This window comes from Trichomycterus rosablanca, chromosome 19, assembly GCF_030014385.1.
Source record: "Trichomycterus rosablanca isolate fTriRos1 chromosome 19, fTriRos1.hap1, whole genome shotgun sequence".
NCBI lineage: Eukaryota > Metazoa > Chordata > Actinopteri > Siluriformes > Trichomycteridae > Trichomycterus > Trichomycterus rosablanca.
The window spans coordinates 7,380,960-7,402,251 of NC_086006.1; the positions used below are offsets into that span (position 1 = coordinate 7,380,960).

The following is a 21,292-nucleotide window of genomic DNA, read 5'->3' on the forward strand; positions in this document are numbered from 1 at the left end:
ATTTATTTTCCAAGCTGTTATCTGTATAGCAATAAAGGTTAAAATAACCATCCCTTGTATGCACTCACCTTTTATTCGCTGATACACCTATCAAGACTAATATGTGTATGCGAGTGACTCCACTAGCCCGGCGCCTGACATTTAGCATTCCTAGCGAGCATCCAGAGAGACGGGGGGTGGGGGAAGGGGGTGGTAGCAGAGCTGGAAAAATGAACCCACTTATACGGCTTGACACGGTGCCCTGTGTAAGGAAATAAAAACACAGCTTTCAGTTACTGCCGGCCTATGCACAGAGCCCATACATCAGCCCAGCTCCAGCCCATCCCGTTCCCAAGGTCAGACTTATTTCCTATTACAATAAGAGAGATTGAGACCCATCCTGCAGAGAGATGGCAGCAGCTAGAAAACCCGTGAGAGCTCGAAAGCACTCGAGTCCTTCCTGTTATTCACTCGGCTACAGGAGAGACAGTGTTACATTAAATCTGGGCTAAACTGATAGTGTGCTGCAAATAATGAGCGTGTAATTAAAAAACACGTTTCACCGCGTGGTGCAAATGACATCCCGTAGCAGCGGTGTGTGTGTGTGTGAAGTGTGGCTTTTTGCATGATATAGCTTATTTTTTTACTCCTGCAGCTATTGAAGCAATGTTCACACAATCCTTCTACACACACTGCTGTTCTCACCATGAAAAAACACACACAGGCAGCAATTCTCACTAACTGGAACCAGTATTTCTCTCTTCCATGGACATTTGGTGCATTGGGACCTACTTGATGCACAGCTAAGTACATTTTTCCATGAAAGAGCTGCACAATGAATGTAAAAGAGCTTTTTAACCGACAGCATTAATCAAACGATAAATTCTTTGAAGATTTACTGGTGAATCTTTGATAAAGCAAATTCATATATTACTGCAACCAATTACCAATCTTTCATGTTTATCCATCCATCCATCCATCCATATAAGCAGCTATCTACTCTAAAAACATTCTCTAATTACCCACCCATGTTTACACTGTCAATTAATCTACCCATCCCTCCATCTATTCTCAACCCAATCCATCCTCAAATCATCCACCCATCCATTCTCAACCAAATCCCTCCATACATACATTCTCAAATTACCCACCCATCCATGCCTCCATGCATACATTGTCAATTAATCTACCCACCCATTCATCCATCCTTAACCCCATCCATCCATCCATCCATCCATCATCAAATCATCAATCTATCCTTAACCCAATCCATTCAGCCAGCTATTTCTAACCCAGATTCATTATCAAGTTACCCAACCATCCATTTATGCCTCCATTCATACATTCCATCTCAATCCATCCACCCACTAATCCATACATACACTCTCAAATCAGCCACCCAACCATCCATACATTATCAACATCCATCCACCCATCCATACATCCACTCATTCCACTCACCGACTTAACCACACATCCATCTATCCATTCTCAACCCAATCCATCCATCCAAAACACATCCATCCATTCTCAACCCAATTCATTCATCCATCCATCCTCAACACCATCCATCCATCCTCAACCCAATCCATCCATCCAAAACACATCCATCCATTCTCAACTCAATTCATTCATTCATCCATCCATCCTCAACCCAACCATCCATCCAAAACACATCCATCCATTCTCAACCCAATTCATTCATCCATCCATCCATCCTCAACCCAACCATCCATCCCTCAACCCAATTCATCCATCCATCCTCAACCCAATCCATGCAACTATCCATCCAACCCAACCCATCAATTCATTCTCAACCCAATCCATCCAACCATCCACTCAGACCCCATGTATCTATACTCAACGCAATCCATCCATCCAATCTCCCCACCCAACCACCCACTTATCTATACATACACAAATCATCCATCCACCCATCCATTTATGCATCCATCCATACATTCTCAACCTACCAGTCCACCCATCCATACTAATGCAAATCCATCCATCCATTCTCATTTACCCACCAACCCAACCTTCCATCCATGCAGCTATCTATTCATACATTCTCACACACTCACCCATCCATACATTCTCAACACATCCAATCCACATAAGAAGCTATCAATTCACTCACTCAACCCAACCATATATCTATCCAGCCATCCAACCATGCAGCTATCTATTCATACAGTCTCAACCCTCCTATCATCGATCTATGCAGCTAACTATTCATACATTCTCTACTCACCCATCCATCCACCCATCTAAACAGCTGTCTATTCATATTATCCATCCATCCATCAATGCATCTACCTTTCCACCCATCCACTGATGCAGCTATAAATACACATGATGCTTCCACTGATCTATCCATCTATTAATTCATACACTCATCTATTCATGTTATTCCCATCTATTTCAAAGGCGTATATATTATTTACGGGTTTAAACATTATGCCTTCCTTTAATCTAGCTGAATGTTGTAAATAAATTTCATGTTCATAAATCATCTGAGAAATTGATCCACATTCTTCATTTTAAAACTGAGAGAAAAAAACTGGATTAATATTCCATTCCATATCATACAACGTCATCACCGACTTGCCAAGTGCTGCTTTAAATTCATGACAAGCGGCCTACCATAAACAATCATCAACACTTGTAAACAGCAGAGCTCGTTAATGAGGAGTGTGAGAAAGCTACACTTACGTAACATCAAGTCAAGGTCGGAGTGATGAACGGCTTTTTAAAAGCAATGTTTTAATAGGTGACTGACAGCTTTTAAAGGAGAGTAAAATAAGTGATCCACTCTGATACAATCTGGCCTGAGCTCACAGTCAACAACATTAATGCTGAAGAGAATCCTGCTGATTGCTTTGCTGAGTAGCTGATGTGAGTTTTTAGTTTTTTAAGAGAGAGTGCAGCATGCATTAGTGTTAATGTGTGTGTGCAGAAGGGGGCTAGACGGTCGCTAGTGTGATTTACGCTTGGTTAACCACCAAAGAGTCCTTGGAAGAAAAAGATTAGCATTTTGGCTTAAGCATTACTCAATTGCTGTTAAAGCTAGTTCATTCTTATTTAGTTCCTAGCCTTCCAGTTTGTTAATGCTAGCACTGATCATTAACGTGTGATTTTAACTGGCAACAACAGACCATTGTAATCAGGGGGTTGAGGTCAAGATTGAAAGGGGTCAGTATAATTAAGAGCAGTGACCAGCGAGTGTCCAAGGGTTAGGAACTTAATGGGAATGGGGCCTCTCCATCTTGTGGCTCTCTGTGGGTGGGGGACTATTTTAGGAACTTTTACTAGGGCTGGGTAGTAAGCAATTGGTCTGATAGCATTTCCTTCCTTAGCATTTTGTGGCTATTATCTGTAGAGCAAATGCAGAGCTATTAAAGCAGATCAATACACAGTATAACACTGGCTGCTACGTTTCTAACACAAAGGGAATTAACAGGCTTAGTACATTCCTCTGCAGAACACCAGACATGGATTTAAACCTTACATACGATTACCATCTCTGTATGGGGGTTCCAAATCTCTACCTTTTTTTTCCCCAATCCTAACCTCTGTGAGGTGTATCAGCAGTTCTGGACTGCCTCTTGGTGTCAGTACATGTGACCCTTCTAGGATGTGTGACCCTGATTCCAAATAGCCCTTACAGTGCTGTAACAAAGTAATTAATCCCTCTGATTGCCCCATTCTTACACTGCATCAAGGTTCCTACTTTATTGGAGACAATAGCTCTGTGGAGTCCTAGAACCTTAGAATTCCTCCATAAACCATTTCAAACTGATACATTTTAATGGCACCCACAGCTCCCCTGGAATTTTCTTAGATTGTAGCATAATTCCACATGTGTTATATCATGTTCCTAGACACGTTATGGTACTTTATTGGAGACAATAGCTCTTACTCTGGTTCTGTGGAGTCCTAGAACCTTAGAATTCCTCCATAAACCATTTCAAACTGATACATTTTAATGGCACCCACAGCTCCCCTGGAATTTTCTTAGATTGTAGCATAATTCCACATGAGTGTTATATCATGTTCCTAGACACGTTATGGTACTTTATTGGAGACAATAGCTCTTACTCTGGTTCTGTGGAGTCCTAGAACCTTAGAATTCCTCCATAAACCATTTCAAACTGATACATTTTAATGGCACCCACAGCTCCCCTGGAATTTTCTCAGATTGTAGCATAATTCCACATGAGTGTTATATCATGTTCCTAGACACGTTATGGTGGCTGCTTGACTTTGATGGTAACATTTGAGATAAGTGAGATTCCTGTTCTACAAAGCTAACCTAAATGAAGCAGGCCTGTTTTTTATTCAGGAAAATTGGCTCACCATTTGGCAAACCAGCTAAGAGAAAATGGGTTTGGTGAAATGTTCTTCCTTGAATAAATGTTTCACAAAATGAGGTTTGTTTGACCTCAAGAACCCCTCATGTTTCATCCTGTTCTGTATTATGATCTGCTCATACCAGTCACTTCTACAGTCCCTGACAGAAGTTCTGTCGCTTATCCATGTTGTGGAAACAAAAGCTTATAACCTGACTTTAAATTCATCCATTGGTTTTAGAAATGACTCATATGAAAGCTGAAACCCTCCCAAATGAGGTTTAATTTACGAAAATAAATTTGCTTCACTGCAGAAATATTGATAATTTAATGAACACAGAAAGGTCAGATTTTGGCAAGACAAAAGTTTTGTCGCCTTGTCATATAATGCACCCAATCCTAGTTCACAGCCTCACCTGTGCTCACTAATTGATCGGTTAATTAGTGGGTGTGTATAAAAAGAACCCCAGCACCCCAGACCTTCACTTGAACTGCAACTTTACCTCTGACAACATGCCAAAAATCCACCCTGCGACCAAAGCCTTGATTATCAAGAGGCTGAAGACCAGATCCACTGCAGAGGTGGCTGGCACCTTTAATGTGTCTCAGCGTCAAGTACAAAGAATTAAAAAAAGATTTGAAGAGACTGGAGATGTTTTTGACAAGCCCAGGTCCGGCAGACCCCGCAAGACAACTGCTAAGGAGGAACGTTTGTTGGTTAGAAAATCCAAAGCCAGCCCCTCTTCCACTGCAGCAGAGCTCCACCAGGCCTGGTCACCTCAAGTCCCTGTGTCAACTAGAACAGTTTGTAGGATTCTGTCTCGAAATGGCCTCCATGGTCGAATCAGTGCCCAGAAGCCAGCACTAAACAAAAGGCAATTAAAAAACCGTGTGCCATTTGCCAAGGCCCACAGCCTGCTAAACGGATGGACGCTGGAAAAGTGGCAGAAGGTGGATTTCTCAGATGAATCTTCAGTTGAATTACACCACAGCCGCCGCAAATACTGCAGGAGACCTACTGGAGCCCGTATGGATCCAAGATTCACCCAGAAAACTGTTAAGTTTGGTGGTGGAAAGATCATGGTCTGGGGTTACATTCAGTATGGGGGTGTGCGAAACATTTGCAAGGTGGAAGGCAATATCAATAGCCTAAAATATCAAGAAGTATTAGCTACCTCTTACATTCCCAATCATAAAAGGGGTCAAATTTTGCAGCAGGATGGTGCTCCATCTCATACATCCATCTCTACATCAAAGTTCCTCAAGGCGAAGAAGATCAAGGTGCTCCAGGACTGGCCAGCCCAGTCACCAGACATGAACATCATTGAGCATGTTTGGGGTAGGATGAAAGAGGAAGCTTGGAAGACAAAACCAAAGAATCTTGATGAACTCTGGGAGGCATGTAAGACTGCATTCTTTGCTATTCCTGATGACTTCATCAATAAATTGTATGAATCATTGTCTCATGGAAGTCTCAAGCTCATGGAAGTCACACAAAATATTAAATATGGCTCTAATAGCACCACAACTTCATTCACCAATGTTATGAAACATATCTTTGTATTTGAAGTAAATTATTTGTTTGATTTTCACATTACTTTCTGTGGGCGACAAAACTTTTGTCTTGCCAAAATCTGACCTTTCTGTGTTCATTAAATGATCAATATTTCTGCAGTGAAGCAAATTTATTTTCGTAAATTAAACCTCATTTGGGAGGGTTTCAGCTTTCATATGAGTCATTTCTAAAACCAATGGATGAATTTAAAGTCAGGTTATAAGCTTTTGTTTCCACAACATGGATAAGCGACAGAACTTCTGTCAGGGACTGTATAACACTCAGCATAGTATTATTGTGCAACGAGAATATGTCTCCAACTATGAGGATACTAGTACCAGCGTGCCCCCCACCCCCATATAAGTGTAAGTGTAAGTGTGTGTGTGTGTGTGTGTGTGTGTGTGTGTGTGTGTGTGTGTGTGTGTGTGTGTGGTGGGGTATTTCCTCCCATCCAGCCTGTTCATTCCTTTTCCTTTCTCCCCCTCACTCCCTCTATCTGGCCCTTGTTTAGCCTCTGTATTCTTTTCCATGTGATGGCTTTGACCTCCCCCTTCCTTCCCAGTGCCCTTTTAAAGAGAACCACACTGACAGATGGAGAGCATGAAGCACCGGGCTAATTAAAGGAACCTGAAACTTCAATTAAAAATCCAAAACACTAAGCCTGTCACACCTCAGAGGAATTCTTTATCAACACGGCCACTGACAAGCTTCCAGCGCTACGAGCTTGTTCGCTGCAATCCGAGCCGAGAAAGAGCACTGTGAGGAACTATGCTAGTCATTAACACTAGAAAAACAATTTACATACCATACAGACACTGAGAAGATACCTGCACCAACATGCAATTCCTCACACCATTCACTCACATGCTAAATGAAAACAGAATCCACTTTTATTTATTTATTTTTTTGCATTTTTTAACTTTTTCTCCCGATGTGGTGTTTCCAGTTCCATTGATTAGAATACCTCCCACTGCTTGGAACACCCATGCCAACACCATGTGTGTAAAAAATGGCTAGGTTTTTGCTAGAATAATGGCTAGCCCTGTAAGACTAGAATGAAAGCATTTGGGACAGTGGTTTGTTGTTTGTTTATTAGGATTTTAATGTCATGTTTTACACTTTGGTTACATTAATGACGAATATTGACGAAGAAACGGTAGTTACTCAAGGTTCATCAGTTCACAAGTTTATATCGAACACAGTCATGGACAATTTTTAGTGTCTCCAATTTACCTCACTTGCATGTCTTTGGACTGTGGGAGGAAACAGGAGCACCCGGAGTAAACCCAAATGCAAACTTCACACAGAAAGGACCCGGACCGCCCCACCTGGAGATCAAACCCAGGGCCTGCTTGCTGTAAGGCGACAGTGATACCCACTTAGCCACCGTGCCGCCCTGGGACAGTGGTAGGGTAGCCTAGTGGGTAGAGCTTTGGGCTATTAATCAAGACTGTGGTTCTTCTTTGCAGCCACTGTTGGACCCTTGAGCAAGGCCCTTAACCCTGTCTGCTCCAGAAGCGCCGTACAATGCCTGACTTAGTGCTAGTGCTCTGACCCCAACTTCCAAACAAGCAGAGATATGTGGAAACGGAATTTCCTTGTACCTCACACGTATATATGTATACAGTGGTACCTTGTAACTCGACGTCCCCTAAACCCGAAATCTTTGAAACTCGACGCCCTTCGTCGAGAAATGTTTCCCATACATCCTTAAAACTTTAAAACTCAACCCAGAACCAATTTACGTCGAGTTTCAAGGTACCACTGTATATGACAAATGAAGGCATTCTATTCTTCTTCTCTTCTAACTTCCTTAATCAATAAACCCATGCCCAATGTCATTTCTCTGCTCAGTTTGGGATCACTGAGATCACTTCCATTTACTATGCCACTCCAAAGCCACCTCAAACCCTTCAGCATTAAACCACTTCTCTATCTTCTCTAACCTGTGAGAATGAAAGAAAGCAGACTGCAGTGTTTGGAAGCTAACCATTCTGACACATCAATCCCACAACCCCATAATTAGCATCTCATCACACCTGCACCTTATATATGTTACAGTGGGATGCTGGGCTGAACATCGCCTCTCGACGCTCCCGGCCGGCTCCACTTAATTAAAACCAGCAGCCGAAGGAAAGGCAATGCAGCTCACCATCCATCATAACACCTCCCGCCATCACTCATTTAGCCAGTGTTTATAGGAAACCTCGCCGACACTTGATTATGGCAAATACGATACCGGAGGGGAGGAATAATATTTTCTTATTCGTCGTCTTCTGGTTCAATATTGACAAGGCAGCCAAAAAGGTTACAGGGCCGCCAAGGCTAAGGGTAATGAAATCTGGGAGGATTGATGCAGTTGCTAGCTAAGCACATAGGCAGATTGAAGCAAACACAAACGGGCCAATGAAAGCGATGCCCTGTCCTGCCCTATCCTCCTCTCACTGCTCTCCCTCGTTCTACCATAAACGATCGGTGTCAAATCCTTTCTGCTCTCCTCAGCCTTGTGCTCTGTTTTCCTTTGCAGTTCTAGCCTCGTTTCTAAGCGCTGAAATATTTATCAACTATTTTTTCAGGGTCGGTGGAGAAGATTGGCCCAGGCATCTCAAAAATGACAGACAAATTGAAAGAGCGGGATGTTTTAGGGTAAAATGTCATGTTTTGGTTAATGTTTCCAACCAGTGTAGTATCTAAACAGAGTTTAGCCCGTTCAGAGGTGGAAACGAAAGTATAATGAATTCAACTTTTATAAACAAAGCAAAATCTTTACTTTCTGCTTTCTGTATTTAAAAACCTGATTTCATTCTGTAATTACACCGGCTGTTTTTTTCTTTTGATATTTTTTCTCCTCCAGACAGCTTTTACATGCCACATTTACATTTTCAGCATTTAGCAGACACTTTTATCCAAAGCGACTTCCAATTATCACTGAACGCAACTTAAGCAATTGAGGGTAGAAAGACTTGCTCAGGGGCCCAACACCGGCAACTTGGCAGTGATGGGGCTTGAACTGGCAACCTTTAAATGACCGGTCAAGTACCTTAACCGTTTGTGGATCACAACAAGGTCAAATACACCGATCAGCCATAACATTAAAACCACCTTCTTGTTTCTACACACATTGTCCATTTTATCGGCTTCACTTACCATATAGAAGCACTTTGTAGTTCTACAATTACTGACTGTAGTCCATCTGTTTCTCTGCATGCCTTGTTAGCCCCCTTTCATGCTGTTCTTCAATGGTCAGGACCCCCACAGGACCACCACAGAGTAGGTATTATTTAGGTGTTGGATCATTCTCAGCACTGCAGTGACTGCACTGGTGTGTTAGTGTGTCTTGTGCTGGTATGAGTGGATCAGACACAGCAGCACTGATGGAGTTTTTAATCACCTCACTGTCGGACTGAAAAAAGTCCACCAACCAAAAATATATCCAGCCAACAGCGCTCTGTGGGCAGCGTCCTGTGACCACTGATGAAGGTCTAGAAGATGACCAACTCAAACAGCAACAATAGATGAGCGATCGTCTCTGACTTTACATCTACAAGGTGGACCAACTAGGTAGGAGTGTCTAATAGAGTGGACAGTGAGTGGACACGGTATTTAAAAACTCCAGCAGCGCTGCTGTGTCTGATCCACTCACCAGCACAACACACACTATCACACCACCACCATGTCACTGCAGTGTCACTGCAGTGCTGAGAATTATCCACCCCCTAAATAATAGGGTACTCTGTGGTGGTCCTGACCATTGAAGAACATAGTAAAAGCAGGTTAAAAAGGTATGTGAAGAAATAGATGGACTATAGTCAATAATTGTAGAACTACAAAGTGCTTCTATATGGTAAGTGGAGCTGATAAAATGGACATTGAGTAAAGAAACAAGGAGGTGGTTTTAATGTTACGGCTGGTCAGTATATATACAGTCAACGGAGGCAATATCATCTATAGCAAAATGATTCATGACAAGCATTAAAGAAAAAAAGGCATTTTACATGTCTCAGATCAATTTTAATGCAATGATATCAGCCCCTTTCCTTTGTCTTTTTCTTTCAGACTCTTTCCGTGTCTGTCTTCTCTCAGCGGTAAAAGCAGGGCAGCAGAGTAAACACAGATGGTGAACAGCAAATTGAAAGACAGCCTTTTAATCAGGTATGACAGCTCTGGTTGCTGCAAGTATCAAACAAACTGCGCGAGCAAGTGTCTCTTTAATAAACCGCCAGAGCTCCAGGTGAGAAAAAGAGAGCTTTATCCAGACAGACTGAGAAGACTGGACGTATCGATGAGAACCGAATGCTGCGGACATTAAGTGAGCCTTATGCAAGCTCATGAATCGCTACTGCTGCAGCTTAAGAGCCGTCAGATCCAATTACTCGTGGGAGAAGAGGACATGGGCAGATCAAGCCCAATTCATTCCCACCTCCAGTTAATGGCCACCATTAAGATTTATAGAGAAATAAACACATCAGTCGCTAAGGCATGCAATGAAACAATTCTGTAACAGGCGAACTACCTCATCTAGTGAAACAGCTGGAAGAGCCTGAATTTAGGGAGTCAAGGAGGGGCAAATGAACTAACCAGGGAGGGAAAGTTTTTAAGCAATAAAGCAATTTTTGGCTCGGATAACATACAGCTGTTTCTAAAACAGTCCACACTACTCTTCCAACTTTCTGTTAATGGTTAAATGCAAAGTCACAGAATTGAGTTTGGAAATGTGACATCACACCCCGGCTGGGCTCCATATTTCCAGCATTTAGCATTTCTGTCATCCGAAAGCAATGTGCAAAGTGGGAATGTTCAGGAATGTTCATAGATTTGGAGTTTCTTGACAATATGACATAGCTGTCCAAATTGCTGTTAACAGGGTGAGAGAACTCTGTAAACCATACACAAATAAAAAACAATAAAATACATTTTAACTTCTAATTATCTGCCCGTCTGCGGATGGACTAGGTCAGGGTTAGACTACATATTCACTAGGGCTGGCACCGATCCGATACTCTGTATTGGTATCGGTCTGATATTGGCCCAAATCACAGGATTGGATATCGGAAGTAAAACACGTGTAATCTGATCCGAAACTGTTTCTTAATGTAAATAACACTTTAATGTAATGTAAATACGGCCATTGTTTGTGTGTAAAGCAAATAACACACGAAGATACGTTCCAGAGTGCCATTTATTGCCAGCTTGCATCTTGATGACATCATTAACATGTGCCACTGATCTACAACTGATACGCAACAGCCATTCAGAAATTAAAACACACTGATCTACTTCAACTTTTAGCATTTTTAAAAATCATCTACTACTGCCACAACTAAAAACACTGTTTAAACACAATAAGTCACTTTCCATCCATTAGTGTTGTGAAATAAAACAAACTCCAGCAGGGTTTTTTAATAAGCGTGCTTTGGTTTTTTAATAATCTAAAAACGTGACAGAACTTTAACGGAAAATCTCAACTCTGCGTCAATTCTAATTGGTCCTCCGCGTTCGATTGCTCGAACGTAAGTGAAGCCAAAAATGCTGCTAAATGTTCTGTGTGTAAATGTAAAAATAAAAACAGCAGTTTTGCATAAGTTCGATGTTGTAGCTTCTGTATTTAATCCTTTAGAGTATTTGTTTTACAGTCTAAGAATTGTTATTTAGATAGCTAATTTAACCATGATGCACTGAGACATGTATTATTACTGCTTAATTGTTTGAGAGGAGAAATGACGGTATCGGATTTGTACTGGTATCGGCAGATAGTCAAATTGCAGTATCGGTATCGGACATAAAAAAGTGGTACCAAGCCAGCCCTAATATTCACATCTAGATGATTCATGAAATTTAATTAAAATGAGGAAAACATGTAAGGATTTGTGCGAACCCAAGACACCCTATATGGTCAAAAGTTTTCCATTCCAAAACCATGAGCTTGAGTATAAAGGGGCATTGATTTGGAACTGTACATACACCAGATGTACTGCTAAACCATCAAACCTTATGACAGACCCACTGAGGAAAATGTGCAAGGCAAAAAAGTCACAGCACCAGGATTAGACTTTAACACCCCCCCCCCCCAAACACACACACACACACACACACACACACACACAAGCAAAACAAAAACATAAATTACACACATTCACCTCTGAAGTAGATTAATCCACTTGCGTGCTGTAAACTTCCATGTAAATCCACTTTAATACAGAGCGGTGTCCTTATAAGCCAAGGTTGGCTCAGTCTGAATCGAGCCAGTCTGCAGGAATGAAGGTCGGAGTCCATTCAGGAGCAAAACCACCAAACAAACATAAAATAATAAAAAGAAATATCTCAGATATAACAGATCATCCCAAGAGCCGCTCAGCCAACATGAAAACAGTAATAAACGTAAATAGAGGAAAAACCCAAATCATTGTGATGGGTTGTTATGGTGAAATGCTTTTGAGTATCGAATTTGGTCTTATAGAAAGGGTTTAAATCATAGATACAAGGCCTATGGAGTCTCATCTTTCCCGCTATAAAACCCTCCAATCTCTGAAAGCTTTCTAAAACAAATCTGGAACGTGTCCATGGGATTATCTGCCTACTAAGTCTGAAGAGCATTTGGAAGTTCAGGCACTGATGCTGGATGAGAAGTTTTGGCTCGCAATCATTTCATTTCAAACAACTGCTTTATCCTGGTCAACACCATGGCAAGTCTGATTCCACTAAAAAACACTGGGAGCAAGGCAGGAATACCCCGGACATAGCCAATCATGTCTGTGTAGCAAGCACATCTTTTCAAACTACAGTTCATACCAGGTGATTAGGCAAATTAGTGTTCTTGGTGAAAACACTACACACCCACTTCTCTACACAAAAATAAAAACACAAAAGACAGCCACTGCTGCTACAGTATAGTCCAGCCTGAGTACCAGAAGGGGCCCATGAACAGATTTGGTTTGCATCTTATATCAAAGAGTACATTTAGAAAAGACCGGTAATACTTGAGAATCACTATGCTAACATGAACTGGCATATACACCAATCAGCCATAACATTAAAACCACCTCCTGGTTTCTACACACACTGTCCATTTTATCAGCTCCACTTACCATATAGAAGCACTTTGTATTTCTATAATTACTGACTGTAGTCCATTTATTTCTCTACATAACTTTTTAACCTGCTTTCACCCTGTTCTTCAATGGTCAGGACCACCACAGAGCAGGTATTATTTAGATGGTCGATCATTCTCAGCACTGCAGTGACACTGACATGGTGGTGGTGTGTTAGTGTGTGTTGTGCTGGTATGAGTGGATAAGACACAGCAGCGCTGCTGGAGTTTTTAAATACCGTGTGCACTCACTGTCCACTCTATTAGACACTCCTACCTAGTTGGTCCACCTTGTAGATGTAAAGTCAGAGACGATCGCTCATCTATCGCTGCTGTTTGAGTCGGTCATCTTCTAGACCTTCATCAGTGGTCACAGGACGCTGCCCACGGGGCGCTGTTGGCTGGATATTTTTGGTTGCTGGACTATTTACAGTCCAGCAGTGATGGGGCGGTGTTTAAAAACTCCATCAGTGCTGCTGTGTCTTATCCACTCATACCAGCACAACACATTTGTATTGTAAAGAGTAGTGTTAGAGATTTATATATATATATATACACACACACAATTTATTATTAGTGCTATAGGATGTTTTTATTAAAGTTGTAAATTATATTCTAATTTAATTCTAAATGTGCAGGACACATTTAAAAATGCATTTTAAAGTTAATTTGCATATACATTTATACTTATAATGTCCTGGGGACGGAAATGGCCCCGATTCGGAGAATATCTGTATCTTCTGTGAATATCTGACTTTTGTTAGGAATTTAAAAAAGCAAATTGCTGTAGTTCAGCACGACAAACAACCATCTATCTGACATCCTTCACATCCCTAAGACTCAAAAACATACCAGACGCAACACTGGTTCGGTGTTTATGCCTAAGAATAATAAACAGTGGCTAATAATAGTAATTCGATCCTTTAAGAGGAGTTTCAGACTGTAAACACTCTTGCGGGTTATGAAAACACTGTACTTAAATACATGAAGCAACTTCTAATCTGAAAGCTTGGGGTTTACTACCATCTCTAGTTTCAGCACTCGAAGCGATACTGAAACGTGCAGTATGTTCAAACAAGCGGTCATTTGTGATCATAGAGCTTTATAACAAGCACAAATGAATAGTAATAACACATCTGGAGATTTGATTAAGGTTTATTTTGTGTACAGGTGTAATGTTATAATTTGTAATTGTAAAAAATGTGTGAAGAATTAGTTCACAGAGGATAAAATTAGTTTTTTTTATTGGTGTATTTTTGAATATGAAGCCAAAACACTCAGAAGGTCAAAGGTTGTAGAAATGATCTAAGATTTACAAATGTTTTCTTTTAAACTCTTTTTGAAATGTTGTTTAGTCTAAAGTGTGTTTGTTTTTACTCTGGTCTGGTGATGTCTGTCAGAAAGATCAATCTCACATTCACATTTTGAAAACAGCACTTGCTTGTTCTAGGTATTGGTACTTAATTTAAGGCTTCAGGTGGCCGTTTGTTTAAACTGAAACACAGGGCTGGGCGGTATGATCAAAAATCTGTATTATGGTTTTCTTTAAGGTTCTGACAATTTCATAGTATATCACGGTATGTTTTATTTTTTGTATGACTGGAACTTTTTATCTTACTGTCATAAGAACATAGAATATAAAACATTTTCATTTCACCATGTATATAGTGAAGGTTTTGGGTACTATAAGGTTTGTTTGTCTGTTTATTAGGATTTTAACGTCATGTTTTACACTTTGGTTATATTCATGACAGGAAACGGTAGTTACTCATTACACAAGGTTCATCAGTTCACAAGGTTATATCTTAACAGTCATGGACAATTTAGTATCTCCAATTTACCTCACTTGCATGTCTTTGGACTGTGGGAGGAAACCGGAGCACCCGGAGTAAACCAGGTTTGCTTGGACTTACAAAATGACACAATGGATGTGTTCAAAAACCTAGTGAGCTCTCTACATAGACAGCATTTTACGTCATCCTACGTGCGCTCACGAGAAGAAGGCTGTTCGGAATCCTAGATGCCTTAATATCCTCACTAGTAAGCTATATTAAAATGTCAAAATTTCAACACTATTTTGACTGAAGAACGAGTGAGCATCTGATGCAGAGAAACAACTAAATGAGTCATTTTCAAACGTAAATAAATTATTATTGATTTTTAACTTGTATAAACTTGCAGAAGTGTCATTTACTTACAAATGCAGGCTCGTCAGCGAATTTAACCATTTTCGGTACACAGAGGTAGTTGTTAGTTGACATGCTAGCACGTTGTGCCACCCCATCCCATCGGTTTGAATGGCATAATGCTAACTGTGTTAGCTTAGTAAGCAAAAACTAATGGAATCGCTGTAGTGTAGTAATGCATTTGAATGAACCTGCCTTATAAGTCAATGAATTATTAGAATCCTCTCTACTGAGCAGCTGCCTATGTAGGAAGTAAGACAGCTCACTAGGTTTTCAAACACACCCAATGTATGACGGAATCAGTACGTGTGAAACAGGTGCAATATATACATTGTTTATTATTAATATTATATTTAAGTATTATACAATTACCGTTAGCTCTTCCTTTAACAAATAAAACGATGTTTGCAGTCTCCTAGTCACCACTAATAAAGTGCACAGTTATACCGTTATACTGAGGTACGACTCCACTGATTGTACAACTTGATCACAGGTCTGTTGTAGAAAAGTGGACGACTTTATATATCTACGCTTCTAGCTTGCTTTGGTGTTGTTGCTATAACGCCGGTATAGCAATGAAACTGAAGTATTTTTGCCTCGGTAGTAACGTCGCGTAACCATTGCTTTTTTGCAACAACGATGCCCCGACCAAAAAAACACGACTAAACTGCCGACACGGCTCATTTCTTTGCTGTTTTTGTTTTTTTCCCACCACATTGAGAAAACCTCTCTCATCCGTTAACACTGTTATGCTAACGCTACCTGGTTAACAAGTGAGCTGTATCTAATCTGCACAGCGCTCCATAGCGCTTTTAGTGGCACCAAATATTATCTGATTCGCTGCCTATTGAAGCTTACAGCTGTTGTATTGACTGTGCTATGATATGGTGGTATACGAAAAATCCATACCGTATGAGGAATAGAAGCCGGTATACCGAATGTACCGTCACACCGCCCAGCACTACTGAATCATACATTATATTAATTTGACAAAGCATAATCAGTCCTTGGTTATTGACATGTGGCCTTTCAGAAATACGTTTGGCCACTTCTGCTCTAATAAACCGACCCCCCCGCCATCACCCCTATGAAGAGAGCAGTTTCATGAATGCTTTGGCATTGTTCCAGACAGCACAGCAGATGCTTTTCTGTCCTGCCACTCAGAAGCCACAGAAAGCTTTCTGAATGTAAAAATTTCATGCGAACCTCTTGAGAGTTAAACATCAGTCACTGAGAGTGGCAAACATTATTAAGAGTTAAACAAAATGGCTGCTCTAATCCCTCGTGGCGATGCAATCAGTTTCACCTCATCAGTGTGATATTTACAGAGAATGAAGCGTGAGGGGAGGGAGAGAGAGGAGAGAGAGAGGATGAGCGAAAGGAGGCTTTAAAGCTGCTTCATGCTAGCATTCATAAAGGCAAAATATGCCATCAAACAAGCTCAGAAAAGTCATTCTTTAAATACTGTACTTGGGTATAGTACCAGTCAGTTGACAGTGGAAAAACGAACCGTACCATAGATTAGCACACAGGAAGAAACGGGTATTTGATCCTGTTATGACAATCAGGCTGTTGAGACAAAGGTCACATTACCTGGAACGTAACTACATTTTCACATGGCACCGTAATCCTTTAATAAAATAAATTAACTAATATTGATACAACTAAAGTAAACCTTCCAAGTAGCAGTGCAGCTTTTCTTTATATTGTACCCTTTCCTGCCTTTAAGGTAGCAAAACAGCTCACATGTAGCCAGTGTAGCTAATTTTATTGAGCCTGCCCAAACATCACGGTCACACTTCATAAAAAACCATACATAAAAATCTGCTGTAAGATGTTAATCATTAAAAAAGGCCTCTTTGTGCATGTTGGCAGCTCGTAACACCACGTCAACGTGGCTGCAATGGGAAGGCAAGGAGTCTAAAATAAATTACTGACAGACAAAGAGCTAGATAATTCTTCTTGTAAGAATGATTTTAATTGAAAGTAATTTTACTCTAATACGTTAAGCACTTTAAGTATAATAATACTTGGCCATCACATTTTTTCTGTCACTGAGTCTTCAGTATCGTTGCCTTGGTAGGGTATAACAAAACTGTTTTGCTTTTTGAGATTCAGCATGAGTGTTATCAAATATATATTATTTATATTAGTGGGAGAGTGGTAGCCCAGTGGGTAAAGCTTTGGCTATCAATAGAAAGGTTGGGGCTTGAATCCCGGCTCTGCCATGCAGTCCTTGAGCAAGGTCCCCAAGTCTTTTAGCTAAAGGGGTGCTATACAAAGGCTATGACCCCATTACTGTACATGTATATATGTATTAATCTGCAAGGGCCCTTGTGGAAGTTTCCATTGGTCAGTTGTGTGGGCTACAAGTTAAAAATCACAGCTGTTGATGGCTACAAAGACAAACCCAAAAGTGTGGGGGCTAACATGACCTTCCTGTGAAACCTGACACTGGACAGCATATCATTTCAAACTACAATTCATGACAGGTCATTGGGCAACCCACTTCTCTACACAAAATAAAAAACAGAGAGGAGCGCTACTGTTGCTATTCTCTAGCTCAGCCTGAGGATCAAAAGTGGCCCATGAACAGATTTCATTTGAACTGCATGGTTTATCATAGATTAAATTTAGAAATGGTTCATTAATACTTAGATACCACTATGCTAACACAAACTAGATGGCATGTTGTGCATATCAGTTAGCTGAATATTGGTATATACAGGATATCTGTGAACTGACTTCTGTGTTATAGGTTCATCTGACATCGTACACATCCCAAAATCTGATGTTGACCACTTGATCCCAACAGACCTGGTGGACAAATACAGACTAAGGGTGTATAAGTTTTTTTTGTAATATTTTTATATGTTTCTCCCTGATGTGGAGAGTTAAACGGTATATGTTTTGTTAAGAATAGGACACTCAAGTGGCACAGAGGTCTACTAGAGGTCTAATAGCCCAGTATTGCTGGCATCCCAAGCGTAAATCTCAGCAGTGCTATTAACCTGGCTGAGAATTATTCAACATGCACTTCAGTTGGCTGTGCCTGAGGGAGAGTGGTCAAATGGGTTCCTTTGTTCTGCTGGAAGTAATTACACAAGTGGTGGATGGTTTATAAACAACTCTACAAGAATCTTTATCTGCAAGTTTTAACAAGACCATACTCACACTCTGGTAATTAAATAAATTAGTTCTTAACGAGTGCTTTTGTACAGGAAAGGTTCATTTACTGCTTTTATTCCTCCCACCCCTAACAGCTATAAAAACTAGATAATAACCAATCAAGGCTCCCTTGACGAAAATTGATCAATATGATTTGAATGTTTATGGATGCAATGATCAGTCATTAAAAATGCAGGTGGCGGGTGCATGCCCAGCTAGCATAAATGATTCATGGTTTGATATCTCTTCTGTGTAATGGGCTTCTCCAGAGAGCACATGCAGCGTTGCACACTAGCTGGTCTGTTCGAGATGAAAAAAAAAAACAAAGCCTTCCCGGGATGAAAGGCATGGTGCAAACACAGGAACGAAAAAAAAGAAACACCAGCGCTCAATCCACCCAAATAGTACAAAATCAGGAAACCCCACTCGCCTGTCAACAAGACTTTACAGCTTTCTAATGCAGGATGATTTCCAGGCTTTCTTTTGTACACCATTTTCTCCACAACCCCCTCCTTTCTCTCTCTCTCTCTCTCTCTCTCTCTCTCTCTTCAAAACACCCTCCATTCTCAGCTCCCTCAAAGAAAATGAAGAGATTATGGCTGGCGCTGGGTTAGGGAATGCAGCCAATCATAACGCAGATGATAATGCAATCTTGCATAATGAAGTGCTTTGTACTAGCTCTGTAATGCATACTAATTCGAGAGCAGCTAAAGGTAAGTCAGACCGCAGACGCTGATCCAGGCCAAGATGGACACACTAATACTCTTAAATACACGGATAAGAGAGTCATTCTATTACAGGGATGCCAGGTCTACAAAAATAAATCATGTGTTAAGTACACCAATTGGCCAAAAGTATGTGGACACCACTTGTTTGTTTATTTAATTCTGAACGCCATGTCAGCTGCTATGGTTATTATCATGGATGAATAAGTATTTAAAGTAGGGGGTCAGTTTGCTTTATTTACTTGTGTGTATAGTGGTTAGAGTGTTTGTGTGACCATGAGGGTGTAGAGTTTTTGTTTCTTCAAAACGTATATAGTGTTTTTAAGTGCTAGTGCATCCAAGAACTTAAGCAGTTTTATTTTGGGTGGGTGATGGTGTTCGTCTTTTGGCATGAATTGAGGATGTGTTGATCCACAGAGGGGGCAAGTGGGGGCCTGGTCTCCTTTTAGCAGGTAGGGTTGGGTGAATCTGGTGTGTCCTATGCGGCATCTTAGATCATTGTAGATCATTTGTGCCCATCGTTTTTTGGGGTATTGAGCTCTATCCGTTTTTGTGGTAGGGTGGATCTCATAGAGTTTGTTGGTGGTATACGTTTCCCATTCTTTTTGCCAAGCTGCTGTGGTGTATGCTTTAGTAATTGGTCTAGGATTGTATGGCGGGTAGGGGCATTGTTGGATAGGGAATGAGATATGGCTTGCTTTGCTGCCAAGTCTGCTTGTTCATTTCCTTTAAGGCGACAGGGACACCACTTGTAAATACTGATTTCAGGTGTTTCAGACACACCCATAGCAACCCATAGCAACCCATAAAAAATAAAAAGTGAGGTAAAGTGGCCTGTCATCCACCCTACAGAACACATCTGGGATGCATTGGAACATCAATCTTACAAATGGCTTTTAGACTGTCCTACATACACACTCTAAAAGGTTTTGGAAAGCCTTTCTGAAAGAGTCAAGGCTGTTAAAGCCGGTCTTTTATGGAGGAACTTCATTTCCACAATAATCTGGCCATGGTTTTGGAATGTGATGTCCAATCCCTTTATGGTCAGCTGTGAAAAAACACAGCAAATGTGTTGAATGATGAATGTGCAGCCTTTTAGATAATGATTTGTTTGTATTGTAAATATATTTTATTCATTTACTTTTACTACTAGGTCAATAAAAATCCACCTCTCCCCAAGGAGCCACAGGATTGATACAACACTATTCAAGTATAGAACTTTAATAATATAAATATATAGTGGTAAGAGTAAAATCCAGCCCCATAAACACTGTTTCAGACCACACACAGTGTGCTCTGAATTCCCCAGTTTCAGAATGAGCAGAGAGAAGAAGCATGCTAAAATGTGGGGCTGGGACTGAAATGGAAAGGTCAAGCATCATTACCACACGACTAAATAAACAGCCGCTCACAATGGCGACTGCAGCTGTCGTGTGTAATCACGACCACAGAGAGATCTGCTGCCTCCCAGCTCAGCCCTCCTCTATCCTCTATCCTCCATCCTCCATCCTCCATCTCTCCTCCTCTCTGCTGTTAGCTAGCACATTAGGATTGTCATTTCCTGTATCGATCCACATCCGAACGTCGTGGCTGTGCTACTGATTCCACTCTTAGCAAGAATCAGGATCTGGCTACTCAAGAATCAGTATCTGAATCACTTTATTAGACAAGTACACAGTCAGTACAAGGGATCTGGTTAGGCATTTATGGTGCTAAACATGCAGGGAAAATAAAGAATAATTAAAAAAAAGACGCTTAGGTGCTATTGGCCAGGCTGGGAATCCGCACAGCACAACACATTTAATCCAGACAGCATTTCTGAACGTCTGATTGACATTCTAGTTCAATCTCTATGGAGGCTATTGGAGTTCCTTCACACTCAAACCATGTCTTTAAGGACCTGGCTGTGTATACTCAAGCAGATTAGTGGTTGAACAGAGAATTGCCTTCTCCAAACGGTTGCCACATAGTTGATTTTTTTAGAATTGATTCGATGCACTTGTAGCAGTGGGTGTGGTCAAAATACATGAACTTAAAAATTAGAAGAGATGTCAAAAAACCGTTACCTAATTAAGGCATTTAAAATGTGTACATAAACAAACAAAAAAAAGACATTTTTGAAGTGTAGGGACACATCCACACCCGGGGTCTGTCTGAAAACCTAGTGTTCTCTTTACATAGACACATTTTACGTCATCCTATGCACTCTCCTGAGAAGAAGGCATGTCTAAATTCATAGATAC

The 21,292-nt window shown here is 40.8% G+C and overlaps 1 protein-coding gene across 2 annotated transcripts in view; it reads right to left on the reverse strand.

Moving 5' to 3' along the window:
* rerea (arginine-glutamic acid dipeptide (RE) repeats a) overlaps positions 1–21,292 on the reverse strand; it is a 238,821-nt gene that overhangs the window by 183,740 nt on the left and 33,789 nt on the right. Inside the window, exon 2 of one of the 2 annotated variants that reach the window (XM_063016133.1) lies at positions 12,021–12,130. The exons of the other annotated variant lie outside the window; for it this stretch is intronic. The gene's annotated coding sequence lies outside the window, so the exon portion shown is untranslated. The remainder of the gene's footprint in view (positions 1–12,020; positions 12,131–21,292) is intronic. 2 annotated transcript variants of the gene reach the window in all.